The sequence below is a fragment of the Bombus bifarius genome, unplaced genomic scaffold (assembly GCF_011952205.1).
Source record: "Bombus bifarius isolate JDL3187 unplaced genomic scaffold, Bbif_JDL3187 scf7180000007996, whole genome shotgun sequence".
NCBI lineage: Eukaryota > Metazoa > Arthropoda > Insecta > Hymenoptera > Apidae > Bombus > Bombus bifarius.
This window is the reverse complement of record NW_022884376.1, coordinates 2,901,025-2,919,186: the sequence shown is the minus strand read 5'-3', so window position 1 is coordinate 2,919,186 and position 18,162 is coordinate 2,901,025. Positions and strand designations below refer to the sequence as shown.

General features: G+C 39.5%; 1 protein-coding gene across 2 annotated transcripts in view; it reads left to right on the top strand.

Moving 5' to 3' along the window:
* The first annotated feature begins 118 nt into the window (after positions 1-118).
* Positions 119-18,162, top strand: part of LOC117205932 (protein-tyrosine sulfotransferase) — a 181,396-nt gene continuing 163,352 nt past the window's right edge. For both annotated transcript variants that reach the window (XM_033444792.1, XM_033444791.1), the window contains exon 1: positions 119-411. The gene's annotated coding sequence lies outside the window, so the exon portion shown is untranslated. The remainder of the gene's footprint in view (positions 412-18,162) is intronic.

Sequence of the window (18,162 nt, the reverse complement as noted above, 5' to 3'; positions counted from 1 at the left end):
GGATCAATGATACAGTCTGGGACTCGAAATACCACCAATATTACTCTTGACTAGCGCGTTCCCGCCCTTCCCCCACCATTTAGTTCAGGCGCGTGCCGCGCAGCGCGATAGCGCTGCTATAGTAGCAGCTGATCTATGGTACGGTGTGGAGCAGTCGTGTTCGTACCGCGTTTCGTAGTGTGTTCGTACCGGTACGGTTATACGACGTTTATGTTCGACTCTCGGTTTCGTCGCAGTGATTATCGTGTACCGTACTCGTGACAAGTGACTGTACCAAATCTGGTATTCCGACCGATTTTTTGCTGACACATTGCGAAACGGTGAAAGGCAGAAGAGGACGAGCAGGAGAGGACAACGAGACGAAGGACGAGTAAGGAGCATCAGCCACAACGCGTTTACCAGGAAAGATCGGTGAGTTTTAATTCCACTTTGTTTGACATATACGAACATAACTGTGCGCAAAAATACATCGTGGATAGTCGGAAAGATGGCTACAATCGTGACACGTGCTTTGAAATTGCTCTTGAGGACCATCGTACAAGGCGCACACGTGAGACTTGCGTACCCTTTCGAGGTGACTGACACCTGATGCGTCAATGACCATACCACGCGTATGAGTCGCGTGTATCTCGCTTCTCTGTTTCGTGATTCCGATTCCGTTTGAATCTAATAGAACCATATTTACGAATGCTTCCTATGAATACAGTATGACTCTTGTACGAAACAAAAGACATCGGCATGCTTTTCGCGATTACCATGTCGCCAAGCGGACCGGAGATAGGTTATGTCACAGATGCCAGCCAGCATTTTTTTAACCGTGGGATTCACGGGAGTGGTGAGTCTCATAGTCTCACGATAGATAATTCTAATACGTATATACGTGTGTGTGTACTTGATGCAATGCATCTTAGGTCATCGATGCATTATTCAGTGACGCGTCGTGGTCTTTGTCAAATTTATCCATTATCGAAATTTACTCTGTTTTCATGTTTAACGTCAGTTCAGGGTCACGCACCTACCGAATAGACCAACGTGTACACAGATTATAAACTCGCAGCTTCCGCATTAATCATTCTTTTTATACCGAATAATGCATAATCGTAGCAGAAATCATATATTTCATATTACATATCGTATTTCTTATAAACATAAGTGTCGAAGGAGAAGTTGTAACGATCTTATTTTACTACTGGAGTACTTTTGCACGATAATTTATTAACTAATAATATCGGTGATTTGACAAGTTACAAAATTCTTCTTTATAATTTTACAACCTTATGTCAAGTAAGATAATCAAGAGTTATTCTTGCATAATAATTTACCAATTGATAACGTAAGGGAATTTGTTAGCGTTCATAATTTGTAACTTGTTAAATTTAGCTGATACGAGTACAATCGTATAAGACGTAGAATCAACCTAGGAGACGCATGTATCGATTTTTTGTCAGACATTCCATTCTCTGTTCATTCGATAACATCCTTACACTGTTCCGTTAACTCCCAAGTCGATCGTCGCAGGCTGGTACATAATATTTACTGCTAGAACGCCGATGAAAATAGCCGCTAGATATTTCGCTGCTACGAGTGGCGTTCAGCTGTAGACGAATTATCCTTGTGATGCGATTTCACCGAGGAGAGGGCGTCATTAGCATCCGGTTCGAATGCATTGTGATATTTACCGAATTCACGCTTTGTTCACCTTAACGCGTTACGAAACTGCATTCCGTGAACTTTAGCCCTTGGAAGAGTAGGTCTACGTTTACGTGTATTATTCAATCAGATTGTACACCGGTAATTTCTATATATAGTATATTTATGTTCTACTAATATGTTAAAATCTATTTTCGTTCATACGGATCCGAGGAAACCCGCGAGATTAAATGAATTTTGTTATCACGTAGAGTAAAAATATATATATATATTTTTTTTCGTTTCGTGGCGAAGGTTAATGTACTATCACTATATCTTTCAAAATTTTCATCTATTTATTCTTTTTATTTTATATCGAGTTGAATGATAAGATTGTTGGTATTTCACCAGTATATATATATATCAAAAAATGTTATAAAAATACAACGTAATGTATTCTTCGCTAAGTTCAATATCTTTTAACAATCTCAATCTTTTTTTTTATTTTAATATCTTTCGATTAACTATTTTTTATAATACGGTGGAACAATGTCGCCTTGTTTTGTATTCTCTGTCGTTGATGTTTAATAATGACACGAGGGGGAGAAGGAGAGTATCGATCAAAATAAACATAAAACTGCTTATGAAAACGAAAAAGTGGAAGAAGGAAAAAGAAACACGTAAAACTATAAAAACGCGTGTACGTGTGTTACACCGAGGAAATCTACAATTATTTCCAACGACGAATTTTGCTGCAGGGCCGCACGCGTGCGCTCGTGCACACGCTTCACCGGCGAAACTTTATGGAAATTTCGGAGCGGTTACGCTCGCCCCCGAGTGCTTCGTTTAAATTTCATTATCTCGAACACCGGCTAAATGACACGTCTCTCGTTCCCAGCGACGACACCAAAACTTACCTCGTCCCCGTTGGAAACGAATTAGGTGATAACAATTGTCGTTCGAGTGTTCGTTATTGCTTGCTATTCGTATCCACAAGGTATAAATAAAGGGTAGAACAAGAGAAAATTACATTTTATTTTTACCTCTTATCTTGTTTATAATTTTCCGTATATTATTTTCCATTTCGTTATCATATTATTAGATTATTCATCGTTATCGTTTACTAATCTTGTTTATAATTTTCCGTATATTCTTTTCCATTTCGTTATCATATTATTAGATTATTCATCGTTATCGTTTACTAATAGCAACAACTGCAGGATAACAATAGGAAGTGAAATAGGAATACGTGGGAAGATGTAAAATTTCATTTTTACCTCTATTTTACATTGGAATTATTTCTCGTTATTTTTCGTTAATTGTATCAACAAGACGTTCTCACGATACATGGACAAACATAACGTTCAATTGCTATCTTTAATTTTTCCACAAATTTTCCATATTTCCTGCTATTTTATTCGACCATTTGTTCATCATTGGCCTGCGTAAAATTTCGTTGATAACGTAGACATTTTTGTTTCTCTTCTTTTTAAATAATTGATTTAATTGGCCGGCTAGGAAGGTTTCTACGTAAATGGTTATATTGTAAATAATGGTAACGCGAGCGCGCTTTTTGAATCATCAACGCCGTACCCGAATGTGTACAATGGACCGGTTTCCGATATTTGAACGCGATACACCTTCCGCGGTCGACGAGCTTTGTCCATAAATCAGGAAGTGCACGCGAGTACACAGCGCGGATGGTTACACCCTCTCGTAATGCGCTCGTACACGCTTGAAAAATCATAGGCGGCTTTAATGTTTTTCGAGGGGACCGACGTGGTTATCGCAACACCGGTTGCGTAACTTTGCATTTTATTGAATGTTCTTCGTTACATGACAAACTGAAAACTGAAAAATGTAGCGAGATGTAACGTGGCAATTCGAGTATTTATATACGAATATTTCTCCACTATATTATCCAAACGTTTACTGAACAAATTCGCTTGAAAATCGAGTTTCTCGTTAAATATAGATACATACAGTCATTTAACGTGTAATAATATTTGACAAAAGTAATAATTGACAAAGAAACAATCTATGTATTCGAAACTCTGCGTACATTTGCTAATATTATTTGTACTTTAACGTAGCGTTAGAACGTTCGTAACACACGGGTATCTGGTTGCTTTATAGCGCTTTGTGTGCTTTGTACATCTACCAAACGAATAAAGTCTACTATAGCGTCCACGTACATCGCTAACGATATTTGAACGTGATGTCGACTGGTATTTGGTAAAATTCCATCGAAATTCGACATAAATCGTCGACTATGATCGTTACGGATAGTCGTATGTGTGTTTTTCTTTTTTATACTCATTGCTCTTAAAAATCATAGTTCGTTCAGATCTTCTAAGATGTTGCGCGATACACGTAAATAGTGACTTGTTAACGAGCGTTCTTTTGGTCGTTTTCTTCGTGTTATAAACATATTCCCGGCTATTTAATTCTCAAAGATTGTAAGTGCTGTACAAATTACACGTCATAGTATTTTTACAAGTTTCCACTATATAAAACACGTCATTAAGCATCAGGAATATTACGGATAATGCAAGAATGTCGTTTAATACTTACGTCACACTTGTTTACATTCAATCCTAAAGAGATAAAACGCAGAATGTTGATCAGTCTCGCAGTATTCCGTTCGGTCAGGGTTTCTAATGGAAAACCCGTCCAGCACTTTCGCGTCGCAGATTAATCGACTATGAAACGGCGAAACTGGTTCTCGGTTCATCGTGTAATTCCAAGCACGCGTAACACGGCCGCGCGAAACTTGAATCGCGGCCGTAAAAACGCTCTCTTATTAAAGATTGCGTTCGACGTTTCGTTTCATTCATCCGGCACACGCACTTCTTGTTATTCGACCGTCGTTTCTAGCTGTCAAATTGTTATGGAGTCACGCGGTAGAAACTTTCCTTTTCTGACTACGGTATCGCGTTATATCCATGGCTTTATATAAATGGCACATCGATATAAAAGGGTATTTGCTCGTCCATATTATTACCAAGTACGTATATTATGCGATTTGTTCAATTTATTAGTACGCCATAGCGAAAAATATCCGTGTTTCCATAGTCGAGCAATTATATTCAACTTGTTGAATCAACCGTAGGTTCATCGTCGACTTAGATTATCCGATTTGAATTTGAAAATGAATATGTGGCGAAACGAGAATGCCAAATATGTCGAAGTACCTGTCACGTAAACTTAAGGGTTGGTTGATGAAATAAAATAGCTGAGTCGTAACACAACTATTAATTTTGTTTTAATTAAGCTTTATTATGAATTCAGCAATCACAACGGAATACACACTGAATTAACATAAATCACAATTCACTCCAACCACGTTATGTGAAACTTAGTTACGATGATACGTTAAGTACGCGACTGTTATAAGGGTAGAGATCGGTAAAGATACGTTGACTATTTTAAGGATACGGAATAAGTGAGTCTTACTGACGATACTGTGTCTGAGGAAGGTAGGGGTGGGTGTGTCTAAGGACACGGGACTATCGGATTTGTTGATGACAATTTTGGTTAAGGAAGCGAGGGCAATAGACACCGTCTCCGATTGGATAATAAGACGGCTGGTGGACCAGGAAGGGTTTTAGCCGCCCTCCTGAGAAAGTTGCTAACGGAACATACCAGATGTGAGGAAAATCAACTTTCCATGTTAACACGTGGTAGACGATAAACGTAAAAGGAAATCCAAGACAAGAGATACTCGCTTGGTCCGAAGGACCTTAACTATGAAAATTCCAAGACCCCTGGTAGGTACTTAAGACTACCGAGGATACGCGCCAAGGATGTGCAGACATCTAGGTGCCATCCTGTCCGCGGTTTGTGGCCTGGTCTCTGATGTGAATTGGCGTTACATACCGATCGCTGTTGTCATAACCGGGTTCGCTTAAAAGATCGCGGTTAAAAGGTAAAAAGCTAGAAAAATGTACCGAATGTCCAGCTGGACAAATTGTAAAGTACAAATTAAATAATAATAACAAACAAGAAAAAGGTAGAAAGCGAAGTAAAGGCGGCGAAGGGGAAGAAAAGGGAAATCGTTTTTGCTTTTGGATAGAACGTTCGTGAAAGAAGTGGCATGAAAACGCGAGGATTAACGGCGCGCGCATTCGCGGGAGAAATTTCTTGCCGTTTACCTTCCCACGAGTGTATTTTTGCGCACGCGAATCAAACGCAAGCTTTTCCCCGCGGGCGACCTCGTTTAATAGTTCCGACGATTCGCTAACGAGGTTAACAACGAGCCGCTTGTTTCGCGTCGGAAATAGAGTTGCCCCATTTGAGCCTATGTCTTTCCGAACGCACTCGCCAAGTTCCTGTTCGTCGATTCTATCGATCATCGTCTTACAACGATAAAGAAAGCGACTAACAATTCGTATTTGGAAGACGAAATATGAAATCAGGCAAATAGAAAAATTATACAGTGTCTGACACCTATGTAAAAGGGTTAAGTTTTCGAGAATTTCTTTCGACTATTTTATTTCTACTATAGGATTTATTTATTCAGAAATATTAGAAATTAGGGTTTCCCACGATTACAATCCTAAATGATAAATTTATCGATAGATGGATCTATTTTCAATAAACAGGAAACGATGGTTATTTAACATGAACTAAATACAGTAATGTGCTATAACTAATACAACTAAATAGATAATTCACAGCTCACAACTAATAGTTTACAACTCGTAACAACTTGGCAACTCGACTCTCGGCTCCTCACAACTCGACTCTCAATTTACGACTGTCTGTTAATTCGTCCTTTTCCCTTAAGCATCCCTTTGTCATTTCTCATAGCCCCGCCACGTATGTGTTCCGTAATAGTCCACGGTTATGGTTACGTAGGCCTTCTTCCGCTTAACTATTCGGCTGAAGGACCAAGGACACATTGAGGTTTCCAGAACCTTTTTTGGCCTGCCGACACTTGGGTTTTCTCGCAACATTGTTTATGGTTCACCCGATATTTCTTACGTAATCTGTCCACGATACTAAGCTACTGCGTGAAAATTACCATTCGTTTCGTTCTATTTTATCCTCAACTACGATCTTTTTCCCTTTCGAATAGATCTGTGGCGGCACTCGACGACGTAACTTTCCGCCGGCTTCGCTACACAAAGCGCTATACCATCAAAGCGTAAGGCCGACGTGCCTAATGTATCATCGTTATCCTTACGGTCCTTCCGAATATTCGGAAGAATGCATACGCGGCAATGGTCGTGGACGTCTACAAACGCGTGCGTAGTGGTGATATCGAGGGGCAACAAAAGAAAAGAATCTATCCAAAGATTCATTTGGTTTTGAACAGCGAAATGCGAAGGGTGTAGTGTAACAGCGAAGCAAACATAGTCGAAAATCGTGGATCGTTGATTGTTGACTGTTGGTTATTAAATAAACTATATTGTTGAACATCGAGGGTATTTCTTGGGCACTTACCCGCTGAACCACCTCAGATGCAATTACAAATGGATAGAAAATAAGAAAACGAAAACTGCAATTATCCGATCTAGACTCCAAGGATTATTTTAAAACGCATTACGAGAACAAAGATGAGTGGTATCTGTGTCAATCCGATCGCATCGAGATTCTCCAAGCGTCTTTTCACTTGTCTATTATCCAGTCAGCATTGTGCTTGATCGAACGCGATGAAGTTTTAACGCGCTTCGTTCCAACTTATCGGTCGAACTTATTATTCGCGCGGGAACACAGAATAGAATTAAAAAGGGGGCGAAAGCGGATTCAGCCACTCGAACACGGTATTGTTTCAGAAAGATCGGTATAAGCCCGTACTACACGAAGCGAGTGTTTGATTGGGTCCTGGAACGGTTCCGTGTAATCGGGACAGCGATAATTTTAATTGAAATTTCGATAGTCGAATGAACATTCCGGGATTGAAAAGGCAATTAAGATCGAATCGACGATATATCGAGCCGGGTGACGCAGGTTCGTAATCGAACTCGGTTTTGCCACCCCGCGTTCGATCTTTTGGTTGTTCCTGCGAACGATTTGGAAAATTGAACGGCGATATTCGGATCCAGTTCGTTCGATACCGTCGTTAATCACGGAAAATGGTTTTTGCCAGCTTGGTTAACGATCCTCGCCTTTCCATTCATCCGGATAGCATCGAATCGTTGCGTCGATCGAAAACAGAGAACTGTTAAAGAACAATGAGTTGACGCGTGCACACCGTGTGCCTTCTTGTGTAATTGAAGTAACATCGTTAGTGAAACTTTGGTCACAAGCTGCAATTTATTAATATTAATAAATTCCTCTTGCATTAGATTAGCCTCCTTAGTTGGATTATCTTATTTAGCATCTTTCCATTTTTCGAGATACGTCGGAACATCCGAAGCTTACTGTGTCTTGTTTCTCGTACGTGAAGCCGTATCGAGCACAGGTTGTTGAACGAGGAAAAACAAAGGTTACGTAAAGAATATAATGAAACTTCAGTCTTCTTCAGCGTTGAAATAGTACATAGAATATTTTCGCTAAGAAGAGTATAGCAACAGATTTTGATAATAAAACGAATCAAATTTTCGAAGTAAATTTTACGCGTCAGAAGTTATCTCATTGTTAGTCTGAAGATGTTTTTACATTCGTGGTACGTTTGCGTGAAATAATACGTAAAAATGTATAAAGTATCCAACTTGTAATACTCATTACGATATTTACTGGGTAGAACAAATCTCCGTTTACATTCCATCTTTCCACTTGCTTCAATAGAAATATCAAATCCTATGAACACTCGTAATATATTCTATCTGAATTATCCTATTGCGATTAAACTGGAAAATTTGCGAAAGGGAATTCTACGATCTACAACTTGTAACTTAGCGCTTAGTTGATATTATTAGTTGATAAATAATAGTAGCCCGAAATGGTTCCAGGAAGAGGAATCTGTCTTTTCTTTTAATTTACGCCATTTACACAAAACGCGAAAGTGGAGTAAGCAACCGTGTAAGGAATAATGGAACGAACGTTCCGTGCCGGGAATTTCGCGATGTAGAGTAATGAATAGAGTCGTTGTATAATAAATACATAAAGGAAGAGCGCATCAAGCCGTCAGCTAATAAAACGAGTAAACAATAAATTGACTTAATAGCGCGTCATGTAGCGGGAAACTGGAACAGAAGTCTGTCGGACACGTACGAGCCACGTGAACTTTGTCTTCTCTTTCTTACTAACATTTCATTAATATCGTTGTTATTTATTGTCGTTGTTAGTTGAAGATTCCGGTGGAACATTCGTAGAGTCGCGTTTCTTTTCCAGAAGTTAGATAAATACACAAAAAGCGGCACATGTATATAAAATTCATACTTTGTTGGAGTTTTTTAAGAAAATATCAAAGAAGTTTTTCTAGTAAAGGAACTCAAACGATGGGGCTTGTAGAATTCTGTATTAAATTATGCTAATGAAATAAAAATTCATTAGAGACTACTCTCAGAAGCGTACAGTCTACAGTCGAAGGTTCAGTTGACCTACAGTTTCTTCGAATTTTTAAAATTCTACCATTCTTATACCAATTTCTTTTTCTAAACTCCTCGTTTAATATCGGCCATTACTTATCCTTTTTTCTTTCTAATAAACTAATAAATTGTGTATTTTATAAACGTTCCATGAATAGGAGAACGTTTTTTGACTCGGTCGAATTAATGTACATGCGTGCACCGGTTTTTCCATTAAGTTTACGACGAGAAAGGAACGGAAGTCTTTGGTCGCCGGTTTAAATGCTATACTTTAGAATATTGCGTTTCGCGGCCTATAATACCCTGGCCACACGGTGCATTATTAGCTTTTAAAATGCCCTACACGAAGCAAAAGATATTCAATCGTTACGCTTTGCCAGGAAAATATCTCTAAGCCAGCGGATTTTAGCGAAGAATTTGCAGCAAAAATAAAAAAAATTTCCAAGTAGAAACATCCATATTGTTTCGTATTATAAATTTATATATATCTTATCATTATAGTTTAAAGATTAACTTATTCACGACACGATACTCTATTATACGTAGCTTTGATAATTATCAATTATAAGGAATACGATCATTGCGATTCGATTGTGTAATTTATAATTTTACAATTAAAATACATCGTGTGAAAAATAAACAAGTTACGTTTAAACCGTAGCGTACGTATTTTAATTCGCGAAGATTGTCGAGCAGGTGGTTGGTTTGAGTTTAGAGATAGTAAAGAACAGAGGCTCGTTTAAAAGATGATATTCGCGTTTTCTTGACGTTTCCCATAAACACCGGAAAAACACCTGCCTCTCTGTGGACCCGGGTCGTTTAAATATCTGGTCGTCTCACCTTTCTTCTCGCGTAAATACCGTGTCGCTGTACCGTGGTTCCATAAACAATGTTGACTGCGCGAAACACAGAATCTTATCGCGTAAAAGTACAAGTTTCGTCCGCTTTGTTTGTCGTTCCGCCATGTAAATTTAATATATCTCGTTTAAACGTCTGCGTTTGTTCCATGTAGCTTATTACGTGAAATGAAATAATCGTTCAAACTAATTTTGCTTATTTTTTTTTTTTTTTTGAGATAGAAATTACCTGTTATCCTTCCTCTTTTCTAATCAGATCGTTGATTAAATGAATCGTCCTTGTTTCTAGCACGTTTATGGTATAAAGATGTTTAAATTGGATATTTATTGCGATCGTTGCAATATTTCAATGGTTGATCGGTAGAGCATGGTAGTTGGCTCATTGAATTCACGGTGGAAGCCCGCGAGGCGTTCTTTAAGGCGTGGTTCTGATAAATTTCAGCCGCACCAACTTCATCTTTGTCGATAACTTGGAATTTCAGAAGCTCGGCTGCCTGTTGTCGAAAACGATAACGCGAGATGAACTTTCATAGAGCCTCGCTTCCTTCCGGCTACGATTTTTGCTTGTTTTCACGACAATTGAATTGATTTTGTAAATTATTTGTTTATAGAAATCATGGTCGTAGCTTCTTCTCGCGTTGCTCGCATATCTCATCTTCTTTTCTTAGAATTTTACATCGATCGCGAACTAATTCGAACGTTATAGTTGAAACGTCAAGCGTTACATTTTTAGATGATGATAAAATCAAAGATTAGAAAAATAGTAAATCCTTTTCGTAAATCAACGAACATATTGCTCGTAAGTGTAAAAATTACATGTTTAATCGTTGCCAAACGTCTAAAATTTTGTACAATACGATGTAATATAATTTCAATAATTTTAATAAATAAAATAACACTTTCTCGTATATTCCTTCGTACAAGCTAACGCATTACTGACACTCGCATGAAACGAACACACGACAGGGTTTGCCCGTTTGCATCGAACCCTAATAATTCTAAACACTCATCATCGCACGTACACAATGTTCAGCACACAGCCTCCTCTACACCAAACATTATCCTCGTTCTCGACTACTCAACAGCTCAAACACGATCCATGGATCGAGCAGTATGACGCTCAAACACAAGACGATGCGACGTAGAGACGTTCCATGCGCGATGGTGAATGATCGCGCGACCTAAGCCAAGCGAGCTTATCCGCATCATTCACCGTGTGAGACACGTGTTTGCGAAGGTTCTTTGTCGTTGCAGGCACATTTGCAGAGCGCGGCCGTCTGAATAATAGCTCAAACAGAGTGCAAGAGGGATTAGGAAGCGGCCACAGGGATAATCCTGGGCGAGGCGTTCGTGCAGCCCGAAACGAACGCGAGTTTCGAAACGGAAAACGGGGTAATTGGATCATGGTCCCTTTTCACGGCAGTCCGACTTTTAACTCGATTTGTTCCCGCGGCCGTTTATTCGTCCACGCGTCACATCGGGACACGGAGCCGCATGGAATTCGAACACGCGAACAGAGACCGCGTGTTTAGGATCTTTGATCTTCGTGTTATAGCGCAGTTGATTTTTCTCGTTTAACACGTGCGTTATTGTATCTCTGGAATCAGCGTATGTTTTAATCTAGATAGGCATTTATTTTCGCTGATAACGTTCGTTTCGATACGTTCGTGTTCGTTGTGATTTTTATTTTTCTATATAGTTTTGTCGGAACCACGTGTGCATAGTAGCGAAAGTGTTAAATGCGTGTTTAATGCAGAAAGTATGGAATAGTTGGGTATCTATTTCGATGTGTTTATGAGTCGAAGCGTTGTAATAGCTAGAATCTTGAGAACGTTGTCAGAGTCAATTATATAGCAAATAAATTAACATACGGTTGCTAATAAGTGTATTAGATATAAGTAGATATATTTGATATGTACAGGTTGAGATTGTCTCTAGTCTAGAACCTGTGTTTATTGTCGTTCGTTTATGAATTCTCCTTGAACTCTGTACTTTCTCCTTTCATTCTTCACTTTCTCCCTGAACAAGTCGCTTAAATATGTCAAAACGAGGTTCCTTGTCGATCAAGCAAATTTTCAGTAGCAATTCGAAGTATCCATTCGTCGTAAGTTCTAAACGCGACTATCTTCTGTCATTCAGTTTGTGATATATTACGTGAATTTTTGTTGCAACTAACGGTACCTCAACAGTCAGCATCCACGTCCAAAGTAAACGATTCATGCGCTGAAATTGGATCTACAAACGAGACCATAATTAGTGTGCGTTTGGGTACCTCTCGCAATGTTCCATATTTTTAAAAACGAAACATATCTACGTGCGATGTTATATTTTCATTAAAACGTTGTACCTCGAGTTTATAAAGTTCAAAGATCCCAAAGATAACTTTCAAACAGAAATTCTAAAAACAAAGACTTATCGAAATGGACACGTTGAAAATTCCAGGATCGCTGCTATTTATTTTCCTCTAAAATTTTCCTGTGTTTCAATCCTGCGACCATAAACCGTTCTGTTCCAGACTGGGCACTTAAAAGAACTATAAAGTTCACGTTGGAATCTTTAACTGTTAATTGCTCTATTAAATTATCGACGCGTTCTCTTCGAGACTTCGCTTCGCGCGCTATAGTCTTACATCTTTTAGAGTGGTTCCATAAAATATGGAAGAGAGTCGTTCGGCTAACGTAAAACGTTTACTGGTTCGATACAGAGTCGTGCCGAATGGCACGATCATTCGTGATCGAACGCGACCGTTTCGACGAGAAGTACCACCGCATCGAGCTTCGTGACGCGTAGAAAAGTGCCACTTCTGAACTGCATCCGTGGCCTCCAGGCCGGAAATGGCCTTCTGATTCGAACGTCCAGTCCCGGGACTCGATGTTCTCGCGTAGTTGCTGTCCTCGATTTACTTGTGCGGAATTTTATTGCGCTCCTACGTGGCTTGGACGAGGAACCTCTGATCGTGATTTGAATACTATGTAACCGTGTCGACTTGCTGATTTTTCAGGTTCCAGAGAATATTTGTAGGTTTTTTAAGCTTTTACAATATCGCGATGCAAGTTTGTTAGGACTTTCTTTTCTTCTTTCTTATCGTGATTTCTTTTTCTGCGCGTGACTCTATGTTTGTCAGAAACGGCTGTCTGTTTTTTACTATCGAAGAGAAAAAGAGCGATCGTGTGAGTCGAACGTAACCCGGTTATATCCTGATTTGTATTTTCGCCAGTTCTTTCTAACTCGGTAAGACACGATCTTGCGTTAACGCGATAGTTCACTTTCAATTAGTTCTCATTCATTACGTTACTTAATTCTGTTGTCTCTATCGTAGCTAGTAAAAAGAGACTCCAACGATGTACTTTATATCGTTCCATCCCTGTTTCTCCCTTCTCTTTGATCCTACAACTTTGTAAAGTTTAAAGAACTTAAAGTATTTATTGCATCGTGATAAACTTCCTTTCTCTTAATCATGACGATCTCTTCGGTTAAAGTATAAAAAGAAGGAATCCAGAAAACTTCATTTTAAAGCAATTAAACGTTTCCTCGCAGTCAACAATTTCTTTCTATCGACTTGAAGAAAAGAAAAAAAGGAAAAGAAGGAAATCGAATCGAGTAGAATTCAGTTTAAACACACCTACCCCGAGAAATCGAAACTCCAACGTAGGTTCGATTTCCGTGTAGCAGACGTGCCGGGTCGTTGCACGTCCCAGAGACAGGTAGTTTCAGCCTTTAGTCTGGCTAAAATCGCGAAATTGTCCCGAATATCCCTAAATTCCGCACGAATCGTCTCGTAGCCATTCAGACGAAACGATTCGCCGTACCTGGTGTGCTGGAGCGCAGGAGGGAAAGGGACACCGAAACTGGAAATTTCCCAAAGTACACGGCGACAAAGTGGCCGTAACTGTGCGCGCCAGCTAGTTCAGAAACACACGTCGCGCGATACAAACATGGAGCGTTCGCAACACACGCACGAACGCCAGGGCGAAAGAACGGCTTCTGGTTCGCACGGTGCTACACCACTTTTACCTCTTCCACCTCTCTCCTCTACTTCCGTTCGCCACCTCGTCGGTTCTCTCTCCACTCGCAGCTTCCCTATTCGCGAGCCAGGCGCCAGTTTCCAACGACGATGTTTCGCTTTTACGTTTCTCCCCTCTAACAACGACGAGTTGCACTTTCCCTCTCGCCTCGCGTTCCCCGCCCTTCCTTCTGCCTATTCCCGTGCACTCTTCGACGAACGTTTTGCCTTCGTTTCGCCAACTCCTCCGATCTCTTTTCTCTTGCCTCCGCATCCTCCTCTTTCTCGTGCCACGAGAAATCCCTCGGGGGATGATTTTGATTCTAAAGAGAGAGAAAGAGAGGGAGAGAGATGGAAATAGCATTTGGAAGCGCACAAAGTTGAACTTTGTTGGGATTTTTGTTTTTTTAATTGGTTAATCTCTTAATGAAATCATAATCTCTTTGTGAAAATGCACAAGCCTGAGCGAAACAGTCAATCAACCGTCACTTTGTACTAATAAACGATTGTTGAGAATTATGGATCGTAATCGCCGAAATAAATACGTAGGAACATTTACATTACACGTAGAGATGATAATAAAATAATTTTGTATTTATTTAATATGCGATTTACAAGATGTTCGTAGATACCCGTTACACGTGTTTCAGCGCTCTTCTAGTCTCGTCGTTTCTTCCACCGTATGGAACAGTGACATTCTGTCGTTCTACGAGACGCTGCGCACGCGCATACTCACACTCGTATATGTGTATCACTGCTACACGCTTGATCCGGTGTAACACACAAAATTACATATATTAGGTTGTCCGAAAAGTTTCTTTCGTTTTATGAGGAAATAATAGACGCACAACGTTTTCCTGTTTTATATTATTTCGTCGAATTACGTACGATCCATTTTGTTCTGTTGAGATAAACACCGTGACATTTCACACACTTGGTTTCACGTTTGTACGAAGGTGCACTGTTGTAAAAAAACACGTTTGCGAAAGAAAGACACTTTCCGGACAACCTAATATTTCAATAACGATCATATTTTTTCGTATTTACAAAAACATTCATTTTTTCTACTATCTTGCGTTTTTTTACACTCGATGACTTTTCTCCTCGCGTCGCTGCCATTTAAATCAAAGGCTGTGTGTAATGGGGTTGGGTGGGATCGTATTTCGACGATACATCGGCGTATTCGAATAGGCTTTTTAGTCGTAAATCTTTGTATCTTGCCGGCCATATGACTTGGGCTTGGCTGTGTTCTTGACACGCGCGCTTTGTAATGGTACAACACACATACTGGTGTTTGCGAACAGTTTGCGTTCGTTGACGGCACTGACGTTTTCGTGAGGTTGTATATCAAAGGTTGTAGTTTGTGTTCTGCTCTCAGTTCGTGTCGCTGTATAGTCTGCACACGATGATATTTTGGCTTATGATCAATATACCTGTCGTTCGCGAATAGTTTTCGTCTTAATCCATTAAATGTATCAAGGACAAAGCAACAATTTATATTTTAACAATTTATAATGTTGTAAAGAATTTCTTTGGATTTCGTAAAACTATAGAATCTAGGCGGGAGAAATGGTATCGAAAAAAATTCTCCTTCGCAGCCGTAACATTGAAACCAGAATTGCATGATGTAAATTAACATTACGTTTATCCTTAATGGGTTAATAATACTCGCATTTTTCCATAACACCACGATTCTAAAAATTTCACGCGCACGACGGACATTCTTATCACGTACAACCAAATCTTCGTGTCTCACCGCAATTCTTGTTCTACTTACGCAGTCCTCGCATCTCTCCTCGCTCGCTACCGATACTTTAACATAAACATTTATCCGATTCTCAATTATTCACACGAATTCTCATGTAATATAGCTATCTCAGAGCTCCAAGAGACGAGCACAATATCGTAGAAGCACACGATGCGATTGTACTGGTTCAAACGTACTTGTACGAGTAAATGTTGAAGAGGAAGAATAACAAGAAAACAGACTAAGAGAGTCGTGGTTCTCGTATTTCTCGTGTATTTTTATCGAGGTACTCCTTACTCTTCTCATTCGTCCACGTCGATATTTACGAACGTGTAGTGATGGAAGTTGGGAAGCAAGAAAGGGAAATCACGAAGTGTCCCGCGTGTAAACGAACGTGTCAGTGTCGACAGTAGGGAAAAACATCGAATCGAATGGAGAACGGAGTTGCATATGACAGTGCATTTGTACGTGTGTATTTTCTCATAGCTATAAGAATTTAAATATTAATCTTGTTTGGATTTGATCCGCGTAGTCTGTTTAATTTTCATCAGAGTTCGCTTCTCATAGAAATTTAGTTCTCCTAGGAATTTGCTTCTTATTGGAATTTACTTCTCACCAAGTTTTGGTTCTTATCAGGATTTTTTGGTTCTCTGCAAATTTTAATTTTTGTTAGGATTCAACTCTCTGAAAACTTTGCTTTACGTCGGGATTTCTTTTTCGCCTGAATTTCTTTCTCGCGGGAATTCCAGCCTCTTCGAATGTTGGTTCTCATCGAAACCGAAAAAATATATGATACAGTAAGTAAGTTTGCATGTCCAAGTATTCGATGACGTCATTTTATCCCACATGCTATCGTATATAAAAATTTCAAGAGCTCTGAGATCTTCTAATCGCGCATGGAATTCTTTTTCCTTCTTATGTACGAGGTATGCGTAAAAAGCTATGTCTGTATGTGTCCTTCTTTCATCGTCTATTTCCGGTTTTCTCGCATGTTTTTGCTTCCTTAATCCCGGAAAATGCATATCATTGTACGAGCATGATTGACCATAACTTACGATTATCGAGGGTCCGCAAGTTACTTTATCATCGGGCAATTAGTTAATTAATATGGTGGCAAAGAACCGTGTCGAATAAGTACTCTTGTATCCGTTGGCTTTCTACCGAAAGCTTCATCTTGTACGAGCGAAAAGGGGATCGACTAATTGACACGGTGTGGCAAGGGAAAAGGCTGGAACGCTTTGGCCCGGCGCGTTTTATCGCGTTTGATCGAAACATTAATGGCTTCTCTGCTAAAGGAGAGATTGGTTAATTGATACGGTAACGGGGCAATTAGTCGCTCATTGTTATGTTTTATCGCATTTTCACGCAGGCTCGATCGAACCGTTTTAATGCAAACAAAAGATAGGTAATCAGCTTTCCGCGAGACTATTCGATTTTACGACCGCAGAGATCCATTATATTTTAATATTCCACTTGCATCTTTGTGTGACTTCCAGAGCAAAATTTTAACCTACGATATATAAAAAAACAAGGAGAGAAAAAAATTGTAAATGAATAAAAGCATACGGAGGAAAAGAGAGAGAGAGAGATTTCAATCGATGGATGTCGACCCGATCGCGATGTTCTTTGTTATCGACACGACGTGTTACTATATAACTAAAAACCGAAAAAAAGGAAAGGAAAAAGAAAAAAGAAAAAAAAAGCGGACATGTGCAGAAATAACCCGTTGCTTGATATTTGTATGGAATGGTGAATTTTTCGTTTCTACAGCGACCGATATGAACCATCGCCTGTGATATCGATAGCCACCTTCACGAGGTACAAGCTGTACACGTATACATCTGTTCATAGGTATCAGGATCTTTTTTGGACAAAAGCAAGATGAACTCGACGAATCGTTGGGAAATTACTAAACTTTATTTGCAACATTAGACTATGAAGAACTCGTATATTCACTATCGCAACATAACTCTTACGAATTATATCGCTGTCTGTAGATACACGATTCCACGAGTCGGATTTAGATTTTAATATTTTAATATCAAGTCTGACGTTCTAAGTAATGTCTGTACATGTCCTAATACCTGAGAACGGAAGTGTAAGTTGCGCACGCGACAAGAGGCCAAGTAGAACAAGACGAAAAAGAAAAAAGAGAAAAATGGCAAAAGAATTAATGAAAAAAAAATCGAGTTGGAACACGTCCAATTTTTGCGATCCTTCCCTGTCGCGTATCCCGATTCCCTTTGTCCGATACAATGGAGCGGTCGCTTTGTACGCGCTGCGTAATTTCGGCTCTCGCCTATTAGCCAGCCAACGAAGAAATAATTTACCACGTGGATTCTCCGCTGAGAGAACGTCACGTCTCGTCCTACCAGTCCGCTAACTCGAACGTCCTCTTTGCCTCGTTTATTCTATTCTTTTTTCTTGCTTTTCGTGCACGTCCAATCA